Source organism: Panulirus ornatus, chromosome 20 (genome assembly GCF_036320965.1).
Source record: "Panulirus ornatus isolate Po-2019 chromosome 20, ASM3632096v1, whole genome shotgun sequence".
NCBI classification, from domain to species: domain Eukaryota; kingdom Metazoa; phylum Arthropoda; class Malacostraca; order Decapoda; family Palinuridae; genus Panulirus; species Panulirus ornatus.
Genome location: NC_092243.1, coordinates 37,655,395 through 37,676,976, shown reverse-complemented (window position 1 = coordinate 37,676,976; position 21,582 = coordinate 37,655,395). Strand labels below are relative to the sequence as shown.

The following is a 21,582-nucleotide window of genomic DNA, read 5'->3' as shown; positions in this document are numbered from 1 at the left end:
TCACGTGAATTGTAAGATTTATGGCTGGAGGTCTGGACACACACACAAGAACACTGTGTTGCTGACTGTGATGAAAACAGAGCCACGTAGAGAAAGGTCTAAACAAGTCCTGCATGAAATGTCACAACATGTTAACAATATGACACATGAAATTGTCTGGTCGTAACTACAAGTTGCATCTAGTCGAAAAACTTACGAAATATAAGACTGAGAGCGTATTTAAGTAATGAACCAATTTTGTAACGATTTATATACTGAATATCAGCCCACTGTAACATCTGTAATCCTCTTGCGTTACAGCTCACTGGATGAAAATGAGATGCACAATAACCTCCCCAGGTGACATTAACACAAGTCAAAAAATCCCGACTGCGAAGAACGGCTCACCCCTCATACCCAAGAGCAACTCACACTCACAGCTAACACCCTGACACATGAGCAACTCACACTCACAGCTAACACCCTGACACATAAGCAACTCACACTCACAGCTAACACCCTGACACATAAGCAACTCACACCCACACCTCACCCCCTGATAACCAAGTGCAACTTACACTCACAGTTCACCCCCTGATAGTGCAACTCGCACTCACAGCTAACACCCTAATACAAAAGAGCAACTCACACCACACAGCTCACCCCTGATACCCAAATGCAACTCACACTCACAGCTCACCCCCTGATAGTGCAACTCACACTCACAGCTAACACCTTGATACAAAAAGGCAACTCACACTCACAGCTCACACCTTGATACACATGAGCAATTCGCACTCACAGTTCACCCCCTGATAATGCAACTCACACTCACAGCTAACGCCCTGATACACAAGAGCAACTCACACTCACAGCTCTCCCAAGATAGTGCAACTCAAACTCACAGCTCACCCCCTAATACCCAAGTGCAACTCACACTCACAGCTAATCTCCTGATACACAAGAGCAACTCACACACACAGCTGACACCCTGATACAAAAGAGCAACTCACACTCACAGCCCATCCCCTGACACCCAAGTGCAACTCACACTCACAGCTCACCTCCTGATACACAAGAGCAACTCACACTCACAGCTCACCTCCTGATACACAAGAGCAACGCACACTCACAGCCCATCCCCTGACACCCAAGTGCAACTCACTCACAGCTCACCCCCTGATACACAAGAGCAACTAACACTCACAGCTCACCCCCTGATACAAAAGAGCAACTCACACTCACAGCTCACCCCCTGATACACTAGAGCGACTCACACTCACAGCTCACCCCCTGATACACAGGAGCAACTTATACTTACAGCTCACACCTTGATACACAAGAGCAACTCACACTCACAGTTCATCCCCCGATACACAAGAGCAACTCACACTCACAGCTCACACTCTGATACACAGGAGCAACTTATACTTACAGCTCACACCTTGATACACAAGAACAACTCACACTCACAGCTCACCCACTGATTCATAAGAGCAATTCACACTCACAGCGCACACCCTGATACACAAGAGCAACTTATACTTACAGCTCACACCTTGATATACAAGAGCAACTCACACTCACAGTTCATCCCCCGATACACAGGAGCAACTCACACTCACAGCTAACCCCATGATGCACAAAAGCAACTCACACTCACAGCTCACCCCAGATACAAAGGAGTAATTCACACTCACAGCTCACTCCCTCATAAACAGGAGCAACTCACACTCACAGCTCATCCCCTGATACGCAGGAGCAACTCACACTCGCAGCTCATCCCCTGATACACAGGGGCAACTCACACTCACAGCTCACCCCCTGATACACAGGGGCAACTCACACTCACAGCTCACCCCCTGATACACAGGAGCAACTCACACTCACAGCTCACCCCCTGACACACAAGAGCAATTTACACTCACAGTTCATCCCCCGATACACAAGAGCAACTCACACGCACAGCTCACACCCTGATACACAGGAGCAACTCACTCACAGCTCACCCCCTGATACACAGGAGCAACTCACACTCACAGCTCACCCCTGATACACAGGAGCAACTCATACTCACAGCTCACCCCCCCTATACACAGGAGCAACTCACACTCACAGCTCACCCTCTGATATACAGGAACAACTCACACTCACAGCTCACCCCCTGATACACAGGAGCAACTTACACTCACAGCTCACCCCCTGATACACAGGAGCAACTCACACTCACAGCTCACCCTCTGATATACAGGAACAACTCACACTCACAGCTCACCCCCTGATACACAGGAGCAACTGACACTCACAGCTCACCCCCTGATACACAGGAGCAACTTACACTCACAGCTCACCCCCTGATACACAGGAGCAACTCACACTCACAGCGCACCCCCTGATACACAGGAGCAACTCACACTCACAGCTCATACCCTGATACGCAGGAGCAACTCACACTCACAGCTCATCCCCTGATACACAGGAGCAACTCACACTCACAGCTCATCCCCTGATACACAGGAGCAACTCACACTCACAGCGCACCCCCTGATACACAGGAGCAACTCACACTCACAGCTTATCCCCTGATACACAGGAGCAACTCACACTCACAGCTCATCCCCTGATACACAGGAGCAACTCACACTCACAGCTTATCCCCTGATACACAGGAGCAACTCACACTCACAGCTTATCCCCTGATACACAAGAGCAACTCACACTCACAGCTCACACCCTGATATACAAGAGCAACTTATACTTACAGGTCACACCTTGATACACAAGAACAACTCACACTCACAGATCACCCCCTGATACACAGGAGCAACTCACACTCACAGCTCACCCCCTGATACACAGGAGCAACTTAAACTCTCATAAAACTACGGCTGCTTAGCCAGAAACCCTCGGCATTTCACTTCCTGACACATCATAACGATTTTTTCCCACACATATGTAGAGGTGAAATGGAAAAATCTAAGATGATTTTGCATGAAATGGAGGAATGCCGAGCTAAGTGACTGGCTTACAAATGAAGTTATTTGTTGAGAATAATCGATTATAAAAAGGAGGATGAAGGCAGGAGACAAGACAGAATAGTGAGGGACATATCTGACAAAATAAAAAGAATAATGCATCGCGTCAACAATTTTGAAGACTGACGGACTACAGTGAGTGAGGCAGGAAAACCTGAATATGAGAGGATAGTGACCAGACTCGCATACCACATCAGATGCTCCCCAGATATCAAGGGCCACAAGAAGGTAATCTATAGTTTCCGGAAGGATGACTAAACGTCTGCAACAGAGGACATCACCGGCTGACCTCGCCTTGCAACAGCCACACTGGTAACCAGGGAGATAAACACTGAGATTCAAGAACAAGTAACAAAGTTGAGAGATATAATGGCTGGAGATGGTATAAGTCAAAACACCAGGTCGATGGGTTGCACCAATACAATTTTCGAAGACAAAAGTAAAATATTTTCGTTCACTGGCAAAAACGAAACAGACGAACACCTGGAAGTTCGCAGACATACTCCATAGAAACAGGAAGACAGACAACGCCATGCGATCCATATGTCTTGCATGTGTCCAAAATAAGATGTATTAGTATTGTATGAAAAGGTATAGGATTAACATCTGAAGCAGGAGATAAGGGAATATCTTCTCGTCAAAGGTATATGTAAAAGAGTTTTGTGCTGAGAACGTTAAAACATTGTTACGTTCTTCATCATGATACAATAGTCCGGTGGAACACCACAGTACAGACAAGACTCTGCAAAATGCAGCAGTGATAAGTTCTCCACACGGTAAACATTGTACTGTGCCACTGGCGCTGACTATGTGACTAACATATCTGGAATCCATGGCCTCTTGAATAGTACCACACCTGTATGATGATTATTTTGTCTCATCTCCTAATGAGGAACTTCATTCGAAAATGTACGAGTCCAGCTTCTGTGGTTATATATCATCCTACGTACATCACGAAGCAGGAGGGACCCGAGATAGTCAAAACTACTCAAGAACGAGTTTATTTTCTTATTCTTATAAAACTTTGATTCCCTCCATCTAAACATTACAGCATGGAAGGGAAATATGATGAAGGATGATAATCCATTTCACTATTTTTTGTACACAATTCTATACCATTAAGGAAAATCGTCTAGTGGCTCCTTCCTTTGTCCCTAGTTTCGGGAAGAAATAATATGGGTAAGAAGTATATCCCAACCCAGCCCCTCTCAGTGTTCCTTCTTCCCTACTCCTAGTCAAATGAGAAGCTAAAATATTCTTTCAGTGTTGGTACTACACCTGGTATGAAGCTGATGATCACCTTAATTCCTGACAAGACAATTACAGGCAATACAAGAATTGATGTCCAGTGATTCGGATGCAACATCTAATCAGTGTACTTTAGATAGCAAGTTGTGGCCCCATTTTGAACCATATCATTAACTTGTCTTTTAGAAGTGCAATTTTTCCAGACTTTCTCAAAATCGCTCGTGTAATCACACTAACCAAATCAGGAGATAAAAATGACGGTAACATCTATAGCTCTATATCTGTCTTACCAGTAATAAGTTAATTATTCGAAAGAGCAATGTATGTGGAACTCGTCACATTCCTGCAGGGCAATAACATCCTCTCATCTTAACAACATGGCATCCTCCAAAATAAGTCAAAAGAAACAGCTTTAACCACTACTACTAAATAAATCAATGAAACATTGAATGAGAAAGAGCAAGTTGCTGAGACTTTTGTCTATTTTTCCGAATACCTTTGATTCCTTATATCACGGCATTTTATTGGATAAAATAAAGCTAAATGGAGTGCCTGGAAATGCCTTATAGTAATTATCCTCACATCTTATTAACATACAACTATATGTAACGTACAATCATGAATAATCAAACCCGATTTTACAACGGGGGTTCCACAGGGCTCAACTCTTGACTTTTTCTTGTTTACAATAATGATGTAAGTGATGCTAGCACGAAGGTAAAATATATCATATATGCAGATGATATATAAGTTTACATGCTTCACAAATGTGTTCATACTCTTATTTTCTAACTTGATAGTGAACTTGTGAAAATAAATAACTTGGGTTGGTGCGCATGAATTATCATTGAATATCACTACAGTAACCCTTCATATGCATTACCATAGGACAACCATGGTGGAGCCATTGCAGGAACTTATGCCTGCAGGTAATGGTATAAGTAACCGGTTAACAACCAAGTTCCCACCTGTAACAACTGACAGCAAATTAACATGGCAGGAACTGATTGCAAACGTAAAAACAACATTAGCCAAAATTTGTGTCGTACTGTATAGGATCCGTGAAATGCTGACAATATCAGCACTGGGGAGTGTTTACCACTGTCTAGTGTATGCTCACATGACGTATGGTGTAACGCTCTGGGGCCCAGTTTGTATAACACACACAACACTGACTGTTGTGCGAGAAAGGTTAGTAAGAACTACAACTTACTTAAGAAATATGGGTCAACCATAGAAGGAAGGTTTCGAGAGTTGAATGTCCTCAAAATTGATCAAATGTAAAAATATTCTCCATACTTTTTCTATTATTATAAAAATTCTTTAATTAAATAAATCATATTCACAGTCCGCGGGGTCGAGACATGCATCTTGTTATTCCAGTGGGCTGTACACTCACCCACGAACGACACACTACCTGCTCACGTCCACTTATGTGGACCTCACTGCTTAACTAAACATCAATAACACACTAAACAATCTTAAACGTCATTTGAAAATAATGCTACTTAGTGATCCCGTAAATACTTAACACTTATGTGTTCCCTGAGTACATCATCTTGGATGATTGTTATGAAGTTGTAGTTTGTTTACCATGTGTATCAGTTTTCCTTTCTTTTAATTAGAGACAGAACTAGTTACATGTTTGTACTACATATATCTTAAGGTTTTACAACAGCCTCAACACACCTGGCCTGTAAAACTTGTTTTTCGCGATTTACAAACTGCATTACTCTGGCTAAGAAATAAAATATAATTTGAATTTGACTATGACTATGGCGTATCATGCAAAAAGTTCATTCTTTGCATAGATACAAGTATTACCAGAAGGATGAATAATATCGGGACTTGAAGAAAAGAGTACCTGGCCTCAAGGGTCTTATCAAGAAACAAACAAACGTAAAAAAAGCTAGAAGTCTGACAACGTACAGAAGTGAGGGTACTCGGAGGGAATAGATCAGACCCGGTCAGACCGCTGACAAGGACGATTCCAGGAGACTGCAAATGATAAGGTATAGAAAGCTCCTAAAGAAAGAATATATATGAAAACCTAAGCTTGCACTGAGCGTGGTAGCCGTGATCTAAACATGGACAACACTGATCAGGATCGAGGCCAAAATAGCATATTCAGAAACAGACAAGACTGAGACGCTATAAACATTTACCCGTTTGTACACATACGTTTGAAGTTATGACTAATATACATACAGTGAGGACAGTGAATGTCAACCAGCTACAATCATTACTAAAGAAATGCTTAGCAGTAACATTAAGTCTGAGTTCGGTAAAGTCTCCTGATACTGGTTAAGATTGTAAGTTATCCACCTTAAGCACTGTTCAACGCTTCTTTAGCGACCTGCAAGGTATCGCGGGATTGTGATGTTAATACCTCACCGTTTATGAAAAAAATAAAAGGAAGTAAGAGGATAAGATACTAACCCGGTAATTACAGTTAAGTCAGTTTAACAAGTATTGTTGGTAACATTATGTAATCCGCTATGAGAAACAATATGAGAACACGTGTAGAGAACTTATTCTTAAACAAACAATATTCTATTTTGACGTCCCATTGCCGTGCAGTTAATGAAAGTCGGGTACATGGACTGAAGCCTTGTACAGTCTTGGATCCAAATATTGGTGAACTCTGTATGGGCTTTGCTTAGGCTTTCGGTACAGTCCCTCATCAAAAACCGCTGACGAAACTCAAAAGTTATGGTACCAGGGATCCGGTGCTGAGATGGATAAGATCCTTTACGTCGGAGACAATGGAAAGTCTTGGTAAATGAATGCATTCCTGAGCGGCAACAAGATACAAGAAGTGCATCATATGGGAGTGGACTTAGTCCCAACCTATTTGAACAGTACTGCGTGACAACGATTAATTGGGATTTTGAAAGTTACACTTGTTTCTGTTTGCTGAGGATAGAAAGATCTTCCACGATGTATCATCACATAATGAATCGTCAGAATTAAAGAACGGTGTAGATGCTGTACAAGAGTCTGGAGTGACGAATAGCGAGTTAACTTTAATCCAGATAAATGGGAAGAGATTCCAGGAGGAAACAATGGTAGCATGAGTTTCTCCTCATTATATGCAAGACAGATACCAAGGATAAGAGGCATGCACTCGAGAGCGTTCCCATCAGCCTCCTACCTGGTCTGACCTCAGCTGGAATACGATGTTCAGCTCTGGTCACCAAACCTGATCATACACAAAACAAAACTAAAACGTACTTAAAGAACAACTAAACAAACCATTTCACTCGGAAATAAACCTAATAAGGAAAGACAGACTTTAGATTATTCTCTTTCAAAAAACGCAGAGTATGAAGAGATCTGATAGAAGTTAAATAATAGAAAATGTTGACAACGTTAGGCAAATTCAGTGACCAGAAATAAGAGTATGACAATAAAGGAAGGATGTGATAGTAACGTGAGCGAATGATTTACACTTCAAGAATGGCAGAACGCTGTGATAATCCTCCTCCAGATGTAGCTACAAAGGTTATCAATACCTTCAAATCAAGGCTAGACAAATACCTCAATGATATGTATTATCAGTAAATATTCCTGCTCTTTAATTATCCTTAATAATTTACTTTTTATTTCCATACTTTCAAGCCTGTCTTTGTATGTGAGAATCTAGACCCTGTGCCGCGATTATCAAACTAATAGGAAATATTCTTCATTCAGTCCACAGTTTCCTATGAATAAACAAATGGTACATCTCTCCCATATTTTTCCTGCCTAGTCTATAGAAGATAACCTCGCCTTAGACAATAATATCTTTCGTTATACGTCCTTTCCATTTGCTCTCCCTCCCAGTAGAAAAACAGGATGAAAGTATAACTTACCTGATCTTGGTGACCTGAGAGCTCAAGGTGCAGGCAAGAAATCGTGGGTGTTAGAATTCCTCTTGCCTGACACCACCGAAACAACTGTTCAAAGTGCCACGGTCTCCAGATGTGTCTTGAACTTGCTCCTTAAGGTTACTTCCTGCACCAACACGACGTTTTGCAAGCTGATTCCACGAGTCCCGAGTGTGTCACAGTCTTGCGTTCATAATCGAGGTCCATCAGCTTTATGTAACAGTGTCAACAGTCTGAAATGATCATGGTTCTCTGATGATTCCATTGTCTTCACTGATTTAGTCAGGTTTTCTTTGAGTCTAATAGGCACAGGAATGAGATTTCTTTCTACCGCACTTAGTTCCTGCAAACATCCACTGTCTTCATATTACAAGGTCACTGTTATATTTTCCCACTGCAAAAATTTTCCTAAACTTTATAGTTAAATCCGGGACATCAAGCTTTCCACCTCACGGTCACGATGTATAATTACTGCACGACTCGTCCACAGTGGTCCTGCTGGTGACAACCTCAAACGCAGTTCGAATAATTGCACCAAGAGGAAAATATATATATATATATATATATATATATATATATATATATATATATATATATATATATATAGTCACTGCGATATTTCCAAATGTGATCTTGAAAAATGAATCGTCAGGGAATATAAGTTCAACGAGCACAAAATGTCTGCCACTTGAAAATAATTGTTTCTCTGGTCTTCACTCACTTTGAAATCTCTGCGATTTATTCACTGGTGTTGAATAACAGGTGGGGCACTGCACAATGTTTCACTGAATTATACAATAAAAAAGAATCCCAACACTGATATCTGTAAAGAATATTGGCCACTAATTCATACACAGCGATGTAACTGTCTTCACACTCAGCCATTTCGCGCGACTACTCCATTTTATAAAATTGCGCATGCGTCACTAGGGTCTGAGCATGCGCAGACGGAGAAACATAAACTGAGCATGCGCAGACGGAGAAACATGGGCTGAGCATGCGCTGAAGGAGAAACATAAACTGAGCATGCGCAGACAGAGAAACATGGGCTGAGCATGCGCAGAAGGAGAAACATAAACTGAGCATGCGTAGACGGAGAAACACAGGCTGAGCATGCGCAGAAGGAGAAACATAAACTGAGCATGCGCAGACGGAGAAACACAGGCTGAGCATGCCAACGGCTATAAAGGAAGGATAGGAAAGTGGATGCTTCGATATATAACAAGACCAACGAACAAATGAACGCATATTTTTTTTTTCTTTTTTGTTTATTTTTGAATCCCCCTAGATGGCTCTGTGAGGTTAGTCTGTCAGCAGCAGATACGCGTGAGATTCAAAACATTGTTTACAATGGCCGGAGGATGTTATCCATGTGTGATATGCAAAAGGAGGAAAGCTACTCATACAGATCGCATTTTACACAAGTTTCCACGGAACATATATACTGATGGTCTGAGACTGATGTTGCCTATCACTCTTATCATGTAAGAATTATTAGACATATGTAACATATCACTCTTGAAGTAGAACCTTCAGACACAATTGAAAATGTGAAGGAAAATAGTGAAATTGGAGAAAAATGTAGCTTAGACATTGAAGCTTATTGATACAGTGGTTAAATTGATGAGAACTGCTATTGACGTTTGTGTAAATAAATTATACATTTCCTTTTTTCCATAGCCAGAGGTTGAACCATTATGTGACATTCATTTTTTTTCATTCATTTCAAGCTAGAAGTTTCAGTTTTCTAAATTGTTTCTTACATTTTTCATATGTATATATATATGTATGTGTGTGTGTGTGTATATGTGCGTATGTATATGTGTGTGTATGTGTATATGTATATATATATGTATGTTATCCCTGGGGATAGGGGTGAAAGAATACTTCCCACGTATTCCTCGCGTGTCGTAGAAAGCGACTAGAGGGGACGGGAGCGGGGGGCCAGAAATCCTCCCCTCCTTGTATTAACTTTCTAAAATGGGAAACAGAAGAAGGAGTCACGCGGGGAGTGCTCATCCTCCTCGAAGGCTCAGAGTGGGGTGCCTAAATGTGTGTGGATGTAACCAAGATGTGAAAAAAGGAGAGATAGGTAGTATGTTTGAGGAAAGGAACCTGGATGTTTTGGCTCTGAGTGAAACGAAGCTCAAGGGTAAAGGGGAAGAGTGGTTTGGGAATGTCTGGGGAGTAAAGTCAGGGGTTAGTGAGAGGACAAGAGCAAGGGAAGGAGTAGCAATACTCCTGAAACAGGAGTTGTGGGAGTATGTGATAGAGTGTAAGAAAGTAAATTCTTGATTAATATGGGTAAAACTGAAAGTTGATGGAGAGAGGTGGGTGATTATTGGTGCATATGCACTTGGGCATGAGAAGAAAGATCAAGAGAGGCAAGTGTTTTGGGAGCAGCTGAATGAGTGTGTTAGTGGTTTTGATGCACGAGACCGGGTTATAGTGATGGGTGATTTGAATGCAAAGGTGAGTAATGTGGCAGTTGAGGGAATAATTGGTATACATGGGGTGTTCAGTGTTGTAAATGGAAATGGTGAAGAGCTTGTAGATTTATGTGCTGAAAAAGGACTGATGATTGGGAATACCTGGTTTAAAAAGCGAGATATACATAAGTATACTTATGTAAGTAGGAGAGATGGCCAGAGAGCGTTATTGGATTACGTGTTAATTGACAGGCGTGCGAAAGAGAGACTTTTGGATGTTAATGTGCTGAGAGGTGCAACTGGAGGGATGTCTGATCATTATCTTGTGGAGGCTAAGGTGAAGATTTGTATGGGTTTTCAGAAAAGAAGAGTGAATGTTGGGGTGAAGAGGGTGGTGAGAGTAAGTGAGCTTGAGAAGGAGACCTGTGTGAGGAAGTACCAGGAGAGACTGAGTACAGAATGGAAAAAGGTGAGAACAATGGAAGCAAGGGGAGTGGGGGAGGAATGGGATGTATTTAGGGATTCAGTGATGGATTGCGCAAAAGATGCTTGTGGCATGAGAAGAGTTGGAGGTGGGTTGATTAGAAAGGGTAGTGAGTGGTGGGATGAAGAAGTAAGAGTATTAGTGAAAGAGAAGAGAGAGGCATTTGGACGATTTTTGCAGGGAAAAAATGCAATTGAGTGGGAGATGTATAAAAGAAAGAGACAGGAGGTCAAGAGAAAGGTGCAAGAGGTGAAAAAAAGGGCAAATGAGAGTTGGGGTGAGAGAGTATCATTAAATTTTAGGGAGAATAAAAAGATGTTCTGGAAGGAGGTAAATAAAGTGCGTAAGACAAGGGAGCAAATGGGAACTTCAGTGAAGGGCGCAAATGGGGAGGTGATAACAAGCAGTGGTGATGTGAGAAGGAGATGGAGTGAGTATTTTGAAGGTTTGCTGAATGTGTTTGATGATAGAGTGGCAGATATAGGGTGTTTTGGTCGAGGTGGTGTGCAAAGTGAGAGGGTTAGGGAAAATGATTTGGTAAACAGAGAAGAGGTAGTGAAAGCTTTGCGGAAGATGAAAGCCGGCAAGGCAGCAGGTTTGGATGGTATTGCAGTGGAATTTATTAAAAAAGGGGGTGACTGTATTGTTGACTGGTTGGTAAGGTTATTTAATGTATGTATGACTCATGGTGAGGTGCCTGAGGATTGGCGGAATGCGTGCATAGTGCCATTGTACAAAGGCAAAGGGGATAAGAGTGAGTGCTCAAATTACAGAGGTATAAGTTTGTTGAGTATTCCTGGTAGATTATATGGGAGGGTATTGATTGAGAGGGTGAAGGCATGTACAGAGCATCAGATTGGGGAAGAGCAGTGTGGTTTCAGAAGTGGTAGAGGATGTGTGGATCAGGTGTTTGCTTTAAAGAATGTATGTGAGAAATACTTAGAAAAGCAAATGGATTTGTATGTAGCATTTATGGATCTGGAGAAGGCATATGATAGAGTTGATAGAGATGCTCTGTGGAAGGTATTAAGAATATATGGTGTGGGAGGAAAGTTGTTAGAAGCAGTGAAAAGTTTTTATCGAGGATGTAAGGCATGTGTACGTGTAGGAAGAGAGGAAAGTGATTGGTTCTCAGTGAATGTAGGTTTGCGGCAGGGGTGTGTGATGTCTCCATGGTTGTTTAATTTGTTTATGGATGGGGTTGTTAGGGAGGTAAATGCAAGAGTTTTGGAAAGAGGGGCAAGTATGAAGTCTGTTGGGGATGAGAGAGCTTGGGAAGTGAGTCAGTTGTTGTTCGCTGATGATACAGCGCTGGTGGCTGATTCATGTGAGAAACTGCAGAAGCTGGTGACTGAGTTTGGTAAAGTGTGTGGAAGAAGAAAGTTAAGAGTAAATGTGAATAAGAGCAAGGTTATTAGGTACAGTAGGGTTGAGGGTCAAGTCAATTGGGAGGTGAGTTTGAATGGAGAAAAACTGGAGGAAGTGAAGTGTTTTAGATATCTGGGAGTGGATCTGGCAGCGGATGGAACCATGGAACCGGAAGTGGATCATAGGGTGGGGGAGGGGGCGAAAATTCTGGGGGCCTTGAAGAATGTGTGGAAGTCGAGAACATTATCTCGGAAAGCAAAAATGGCTATGTTTGAAGGAATAGTGGTTCCAACAATGTTGTATGGTTGCGAGGCGTGGGCTATGGATAGAGTTGTGCGCAGGAGGATGGATGTGCTGGAAATGAGATGTTTGAGGACAATGTGTGGTGTGAGGTGGTTTGATCGAGTGAGTAACGTAAGGGTAAGAGAGATGTGTGGAAATAAAAAGAGCGTGGTTGAGAGAGCAGAAGATGGTGTTTTGAAGTGGTTTGGGCACATGGAGAGGATGAGTGAGGAAAGATTGACCAAGAGGATATATGTGTCGGAGGTGGAGGGAGCAAGGAGAAGAGGGAGACGAAATTGGAGGTGGAAAGATGGAGTGAAAAAGATTTTGTGTGATCGGGGCCTGAACATGCAGGAGGGTGAAAGGAGGGCAAGGAATAGAGTGAATTGGAGCGATGTGGTATACCGGGGTTGACGTGCTGTCAGTGGATTGAATCAAGGCATGTGAAGCGTCTGGGGTAAACCATGGAAAGCTGTGTCGGTATGTATATTTGCGTGTGTGGACGTATGTATATACATGTGTATGGGGGGGGGGGGGGGTTGGGCCATTTCTTTCGTCTGTTTCCTTGCGCTACCTCGCAAACGCGGGAGACAGCGACAAAGTATAAAAAAAAAAAAAAAAATGTAACATATCAAATCATACTTCTGAGTCAACCTCATCTGTGAGTATTACTAGAGAGCTTTTTGTAAATAGCAACTGCATGAAAAAGTCAAGCCCGGACATTGCTTTTCAACACAGAGTTCACATTTTATTTCATCAATGCACTGCAGGATGCAGAGTTCTTGCATTTATGTTTATTTAAGCTTCGCCATTTGTGCAATGTTGCCGGTTTCCAGGATTTTTGTAAATATATTAATTTTTTCCTTTTTCACTTCTATGATTTTTGTAATTATATTAATTTTCTTTTGTTTGGTTCTCATTCTATGTGTTTGCTGATTCTACAGTTTATTGGTTATATGTTATTGTAATGTGTACTGTGATTATTTTGCAATATGAGTGAATATTTTGTTCTTTTTTTTATGTGTAATGAGCGTGAGTAATTCAAAATTGGCGCGCATTAGTATACGTGGCGCTGGTAGAGGGACAGAGAAATGTGTGCCATTGACCGAGGGTTAAAGAAAAGCAACAAATAAGCAGGTATGTGATCATGATAGGTAATGGGGACGTGGCGTGTATGTGAGTGAAACTCTGAGGATAATTTGAAGAATATGTAGGTCGTAATAGTAATTACAGTATGTCGAAAATTGCAGGAACCTCGGGGTGTTATGGTGCTGAAGAACGGCTGGTGTGGAGGCAGGGTGGCGTGTCCTTAATTTCGAGGCTGTTGGACTGTTTGGCTGGTGCCTGAAACCTGGTTCTATTACTGAATACGTGTAGCCAAGGGCAGTTAAATTCATCAAGGCGTCCACTGTGTGAAGAGTTTGGTGCCAGACCTGGTTTAGGTGAGGTGCTGTTATTCTAAGCTACAAACATTATTGATGGTGTGAGGATAGTGCCAACTACAATCTAGGAGTGGAGTGTGAGTACTAACTGGCTCACGTATTATGGTCGCTGGTGTTTAAACAAGGAGGTTCAGTGGCCTTTGAAGTGTTACGTTTCTGTGAATTGTGTAACGGAGAGGAACCAGATTTCATATGCATTGTAACATGATAGTCTAAAGCATTATGTGCTCATACAATGGGTATTTCTTTACCGTACTGTATGTACATTTTCTCATATACAGTTGGGTATTGTACTGTACAGTATGAAAAGTATGCCAGTAAAATTGAAGTGAATGAATCAACGTTTTGTTATCCTCAAATATATAAATCTACTGTTTAGATTATTCACAAAATTCATTTACCAGTAAGTATGTGGTTGAATAAGGACACTTTGGAAAGAGATCCTGGGTAACACCAGGACTTTCTTAGAAAATGGTTCCGAGATAATTGTGATAACAAGGCAGCAATTAACATCCATTAGTTATTTTTCCCACTGTATAGATAACAATTGATAAACAGCTGTTTCAGTGTAGTGGAAAGATTTGTCAAAATATGGACAAGTTTGAAACTCGTACCTGAATTCAGATAAAAAGAAAATAAACATAATATAAAGATATACTGGAATATGAGTGAAATATGAAAATTATATTTCATTGTTAATATGATAAAGGGTGAGACAGGTAAAGATAATCATATCATGGCATGGAACACAGTAGATAAGCATATCAACATTTACACCTCTATAATGTATATAGTTGTGCAGGCCATGTTTGATTGAAAGATCTGGAAGTATTTAGCAACAATTTGCATATGGAAGTATCTGGCATTCGTACGCAAGTTGAGCTTTGTAATTCAGTAGATGGCACCACTGCAGGGTAGCACATTCTATATTGTGGTTAAGGTAGCCACTTTGAGCATGCGCCAAAGGAAAATTTATGCTGAGCATGCGCAGAAAGTAACGTCTTCCAATATGAAAGTTTTGATTATCATAAAACAAGAAGTATTTACTGTAAGACTTCCATTAATTATCAATGAATGAACAATGTTAACACACTAAACGCTGTAGCACTATCAATAGATCAAATAAGGGAAATTATACACAAAATCGTCTCGAAATAGTGTTGACAAAGACTCGGATAAGAATTCTTCTCTGTCGACTGTGGCTGGAATGTTTAACTTTTATTTGAAATGTTATACATTGTTTACGTATTTTGTTTTTTTTTTCTACAATAGAAAAAATCAATACATGTTATAGAATTGGGAAGGGAAGTAAGTTTACGTCTTCGATTATTCATTAAAGCGTGGAGGGAGAGTAAGCAAATTTGTTGGACGTGCGAAACAAAATAAAAACGAAACTGTTACAAGTCTTAAAACGTTACGAAGAAACACTGTTTCAAAGTCGTGGTTGTAAGGCCAACTGTCGATCGTGTTCCTAAGATAGAGAGAATAAGTTGTTCGGTAGCCAAGAATATTCTCACACGGCCTAAGATTTTTAAAAGTTTACTCAGTTGGACAACGATTTACGGGATTAGTATGCAGTACTTACTCTGACATTAAGTAGCATATCTAAAGTAGAATGTCTACGGTTTTCCTGAGCAGAGTTTCATACTTCACGCTGGTATGCACTCGGCCACAAGAGTTCGCGAGCATCTACCTAATGCGAATATGTAAACTGTGCTGGTAACGATGTGGGGAAGATGTGGAACATAGTAGTGATGTGATTGATCTGGTGGTGTTTTGTGTAATTGATAACATTCAGGTGATTGAGAATACCTGGTTTAAAAAGAGAGATATACATAAGTATACGTATGTAAGTAGGAGAGATGGCCAGAGAGCGTTATTGGATTACGTGTTAATTGATAAGCGCGCGAAAGAGAGACTTTTGGATGTTAATGCGCTGAGAGGAGCAACTGGAGGGATGTCTTATCATTATCTTGTGGAGGCGAAGGTGAAGATTTGTAGAGGTTTTCAGAAAAAAGAGAGAATGTTGGGATGAAGAGAGTGGTGAGAGTAAGTGAGCTTGGGAAGGAGACTTGTGTGAGAAAGTACCAGGAGAGAATGAGTACAGAATGGAAAAAGGTGAGAACGAAGGACGTAAGGGGAGTGTGGGAGGAATGGGATGTATTAAAGGGAAGCAGTGATGGCTTGCGCAAAAGATGCTTGTGGCATGAGAAGCGTGGGAGGTAGGCAGAAGAAAGTGTAATGAGTAGTGGGATGAAGAAGTAAGATTATTAGTGAAAGAGAAGAGAGAGGCATTTGGACGATTTTTGCAGGGAAATAATGCAAATGACTGGGGGATATATAAAAAAAAGAAAGAGGCAGGAGGTCAAGAGAAAGGTGCAAGAGTTGAAAAAGAGGGCAAATGAGAGTTAGGGTGAAAGAGTATCATTAAATTTTAGGGAGAATAAAAAGATGTTTTGGAAGGAGGTAAATAAAGTGCGTAAGACAAGGGAACAAATGGGAAAATCAGCGAAAGGGGCTAATGGGGAGGTGATAACAAGTAGTGGTGATGTGAGAAGGAGATGGAGTGAGTATTTTGAAGATATGTTGAATGTGTTTGATGATAGACTGGCAGATATAGGGTGTTTTGGTCGAGGTGGTGTGCAAAGTGAGAGGGCTAGGGAGAATGATTTGGTAAACAGAGAAGAGGTAGTAAAAGCTTTGCGGATGATGAAAGCCGGCAAGGCAGCGGGTTTGGATGGTATTGCAGTGGAATTTATTAAAAAAGGGGTGACTGTGTTGTTGACTGGTTGGTAAGGTTATTTAATGTATGTATGACTCGTGGTGAGGTGCCTGAGGATTGGCGGAATGCTCGCATTGTGCCAATGTACAAAGGCAAAGGGCATAAGAGTGAGTGCTCAAATTATAGAAGTATAAGATTGCTGAGTATTCATGGGAAATTATGTGAGAGGGCATTGATTGAGAAGGTGAAGGCATGTACAGAGAATCAAATTGGGGAAGAGCAATGTGGCTTCAGAAGTGGTAGAAGATGTGTTGATCAGGTGTTTGCTTTGAAGAATGTATGTGAGAAATACTTTGAAAAACAAATGGATTTGTATGTAGCATTTATGGATCTGGAGAAGGCATATGATAGAGTTGATAGAGATGCTCTATGGAAGGTATTAAGAATATATGGTGTGGGAGGCAAGTTGTTAGAGGCAGTGAAAAGTTTTTATAGAGGATGTAAAGCTTGTGCGCGAGTAGGAAGAAAGGAAAGTGGTTTGTTCTCAGTGAATGTTGGTTTGCGACAGGAGTGCGTGATGTCTCTATGGTTGTTAAATTTGTTTATGGATGGGGTTGTTAGGGGAGATGAATGCAAGAGTTTTGGAAAGAGGGGCAAGTATGCAGTCTATCGTGGATGAGAGAGCTTGGGAAGTGAGTCGGTTGTTGTTCGCTAATGATACAGCGCTGGTGGCTGATTTGGGTGAGAAACTGCATAAGCTGGTGACTAAGTTTGGTAAAGTGTGTGAAAAAAGAAAGCCTGAGAGTAAATGTGAATAAGAGCATGGTTATTAGGTACAGTAGGGTTGAGGGACAAGTAAATTGGGAGGTAAGTTTGAACGGAGAAAAACTGGAAGAAGTGAAGTGTTTTAGATATCTAGGAGTGAATTTGGCAGCGGATGGAACCATGGAAGCTGAAGTGAGTCGTAGTGTGGGGGAGGGGATGAAAGTTCTGGGAGCGTTGAAAAATATGTGGAAGGCGAGAACATCATCTCGGAAAGCAGAAATGGGTATGTTTGAAGGAATAGTCGTTCCAAAAATGTTATATGGTTGCGAGGCGTGGGCTATACATAGAGTTGTGCGGAGGAGGGTGAATGGGCTGGAAATGAGATGTTTGATGACAATATGTGGTGTGAGGTGGTTTGACCGAGTAAGTAATGAAAGGGTAAGAGAGATTTGTGGTAATAAAAAGAGTGTGGTTAAGAGAGCAGAAGAAGGTGTTTTGAAATGGTTTGGTCATATGGAGAGAATGAGTGAGGAAAGATTGACCAAGAGGATATATGTGTCGGAGGTGGAGGGAACGAGGAGAAGTGGGAAACCAAATTGGAGGTGGAAAGATGGAGTGAAAAAGATTTTGAATGATTGGGGCCTGAACATGCAGGAGGGTGAAAGGCGTGCAAGGAATAGAGTGAATTGGAATGATGTAGTATACCGGGGTCGACGTGCCGTCAGTGGATTGAACCAGGGCATGTGAAGCGTCTGGGGTAAACCATGGAAAGTTCAGTGGGGCCTGGATGTGGAAAGGGAGCTGTGGTTTCGGTGCTTTATTACATGACAGCTAGAGACTTGAGTGTGAACGAATGTGGCCTTCGTTGTCTTTTCTTAGCGCTACCTCGCGCACATGCGGGGGGAGGGGGTTGTTATTTCATGTGTGGCGGGGTGGCGATGGGAATGAATAAAGGCAGACAGTATGAATTATGTACATGTGTATATATGTATATGTCTGTGTGTGTATATATATGTATACGTTGCGATGTATAGGTATGTATATTTGCGTGTGTGGACGTGTCTGTATATACATGTGTATGTAGGTGGGTTGGGCCATTCTTTCGTCTGTTTCCTTGCGCTACCTCGCTAACGCGAGAGACAGCGACAAAGCAATATATATATATATATATATATATATATATATATGTATATATATATATATATATATATATATATATATATATATATATGTATATATATATATATATATATATATATATATATATATATATATATATATATATATATATATATATATATATATATATATATATATATATAAAGTTTCCACCTCATACGTTACATACAAAGCAATGGTCATTACCCTCGTATGGTGCTCACAATTGAAATATCGTTTTTAATTATTACGTAAACATACATCAAGTAACTTTCCTGATTTATTGATATTTCATTATCATAGATTACCCCCAGTATGGTGCAGTAAATCTGATAAAAGATATACTGAAAAACTGAAATATATTGCTAGCACTAAAGTTCAGAACATTATTGTAACAGTTGACTGTAAATATTACACTTAGATTGTATTACGATTACCACAACATTACTGTCTGCATTAAAATGATCCGTTCAGGGTAGGATGTAGCCATAGTACGAACAGTAGGGACCATGCATGACTTCCTCCAATAGTTCTATGTGTTTGTCTGCGGTGACTCGCTCGTCAGTATGACACTTCATCCACATCGTACAGATAGACGGATCCAGCCCCACACGTTACGTGACCGCTCCGTGCTGCTTCATACATGTATCCGCGGCTGTATCTGGTCCCATCACGTCGACAACAGCGGCCGCGTCCGTGTGTGGTGGAGGGGAGCGATCTCTCGTGAGAGAACATCATTTTTCCCCAGAAATCAAGGTCCTCGTCCACGTAATGTTGTGCGAACATGAGTCGGTTGTTACGGTGCCTCTCAGTCAGTTTTTCATTTTCAGCAGGACGCCAGTGATGATCACCGTCATTATGAAGTTGTCGTCGTATCGTCTGGCTTGACACTTGGAGCAAAAGTTGATTCCGAATTTGCAGAGCATTGACGATGGGTCGTGTCCTTGCTGCTTGCTCAGTGATGCTGTGGTCATCTTCAGGTGTAGTTTCTCTCTGCCCCACCCCAGCCCTCAGATGATCACATAGATCGCCTTCTGCTGCCCACCTTCACCACTTCCTAACTGTTGTTTGGCACACGCCCTGTTCTTCTGCTATGACAACAAAAGACTTTCTTGCTTGTTTCATACCGACAATTTTCCCACGACGACCTGTCTTATGATGTTAAGCCATGGTTGCTGGTGGTAGATGAATGACCTGGTGCGTCTGTCCTGTGGTCTGACCTATGGTCGTGGTTGGCGTGTTCACGAAACCTCAGTTGAGGTATCACTTGTATCAGTGACACATGAATCATTATCAGAGCCAGTTACATGGAGGCCGAAGCATTAATGCCCGTTGCATTAAAACGTCAGAACTGGCAGGGGACAGGGGGAGGAGTCATCTGTGGGGTGGGGGGCAGAAACAGATGGAGGTATAGAAGGCTTATGGGAAGCGGGAGTGTCAATAGTGTTTTGTATGTTGCCAAGTGCAAATAATGTTTTGAACAAATATTATCAGAGTGAGCAATTGTGATTTTTACTATCGGATCAGAGGCAATTACAGACTCGCGAAGACAGTATTGTGATTAGCCCGGGAAGGGTGGGTGAAAACAAGTGGGGAGGCGGGGGGAGGAGACTGGGAGGGGCAGTAAAGGGAGAAGGTGATCGTCTCGAGGTCACAAGACATGACCATTTGCCCGTAAATGTTGCATGATCCTGTTGGACACAGTTGCTGTGTTTATGTTTCACTATAAGGTGTACTGAATGCTACATGGACTTCTACACATTTGTCGTCTCACATATTACGTGATGATTGACAACTGCTGTACGACAACAGCAGTTCTTAACAACACCACGAAATATTACCTACATCAACAGTCATGGGTGGTTTTTCCATGCTTAATCGATATTCATTACACAAATCATACTACCAAAACCATCTGCAAGAAGAATTTGACTGTTCTATCAGTGGGTATCTATTAAACAGTGCAAGTCACTCCACCAAGTTCCACGTACCCTCACTCCTCCCACCATGCAGTGTTACCAGCACAGTTGACATAAACACACTAGTTACGTACGTGCTTGCGAGCTTCTGTGGCCAAGTGTACGTGCAGACTAAATCTACGTATACCTCTGTAAATCTGCGTCTGTTACGCTAATGAGTCGTATGTCAAGTTCACCTCCACATATTCGAGGAAAATCTCCATATTTTTTTCTCCCCTTGCAGATCTAAGGCTTTTCCAACCGTTCTCCACACAGCTGAATCCTCAAGTCTGAGATATGCTCCAACCACTTACAGTAATATCTATTTGTGCTGTTTACTGGAGCATACTGATTAGTCTCATTACTATGTACGACATTGTGATGTGGCCCACCTGAGTGCTCACAGAGCAAGAAATTTAATAAATTTTCTATTCCAGCGGTTAAAGACGTTAGCTACGACTTGTGCACCGCTGCCGTATGTACACAAGCCCACGTTAAATGATAAAAGAAAGTCAACATTAGATCTAACTCGTACGTTCCTTAATCAGTCTTACAAACTGACGTTGAGAAGTTCCCCTAAGTACTTAGGATCCAATAAACTGATGAATACAATACAAGACCTTTAAGGAAACAAAGAGAATATATAGAAATACTTCTCTAGTAATTATGTAGGCTTGTAGCAGGGGAATGGAACAAGATAAGAAGCAATGACTGCTGAGAGCATTATAAGATTATCAACACTGAAGGACAAAAGAAACATAAGTACATGTGGCCACACGAGTGTAAAACTCCCTACCCTAATGCACAAATAAGTAACCAACATTATCTTCTCAAATTTGTGTG

At 41.5% G+C, this 21,582-nt stretch overlaps 1 protein-coding gene across 1 annotated transcript in view; it reads right to left on the bottom strand.

Moving 5' to 3' along the window:
- The window catches only part of LOC139755950 (uncharacterized), a 1,365,710-nt gene that overhangs the window by 1,060,994 nt on the left and 283,134 nt on the right, over window positions 1-21,582 (bottom strand). The gene's annotated exons all lie outside the window — the stretch shown is intronic.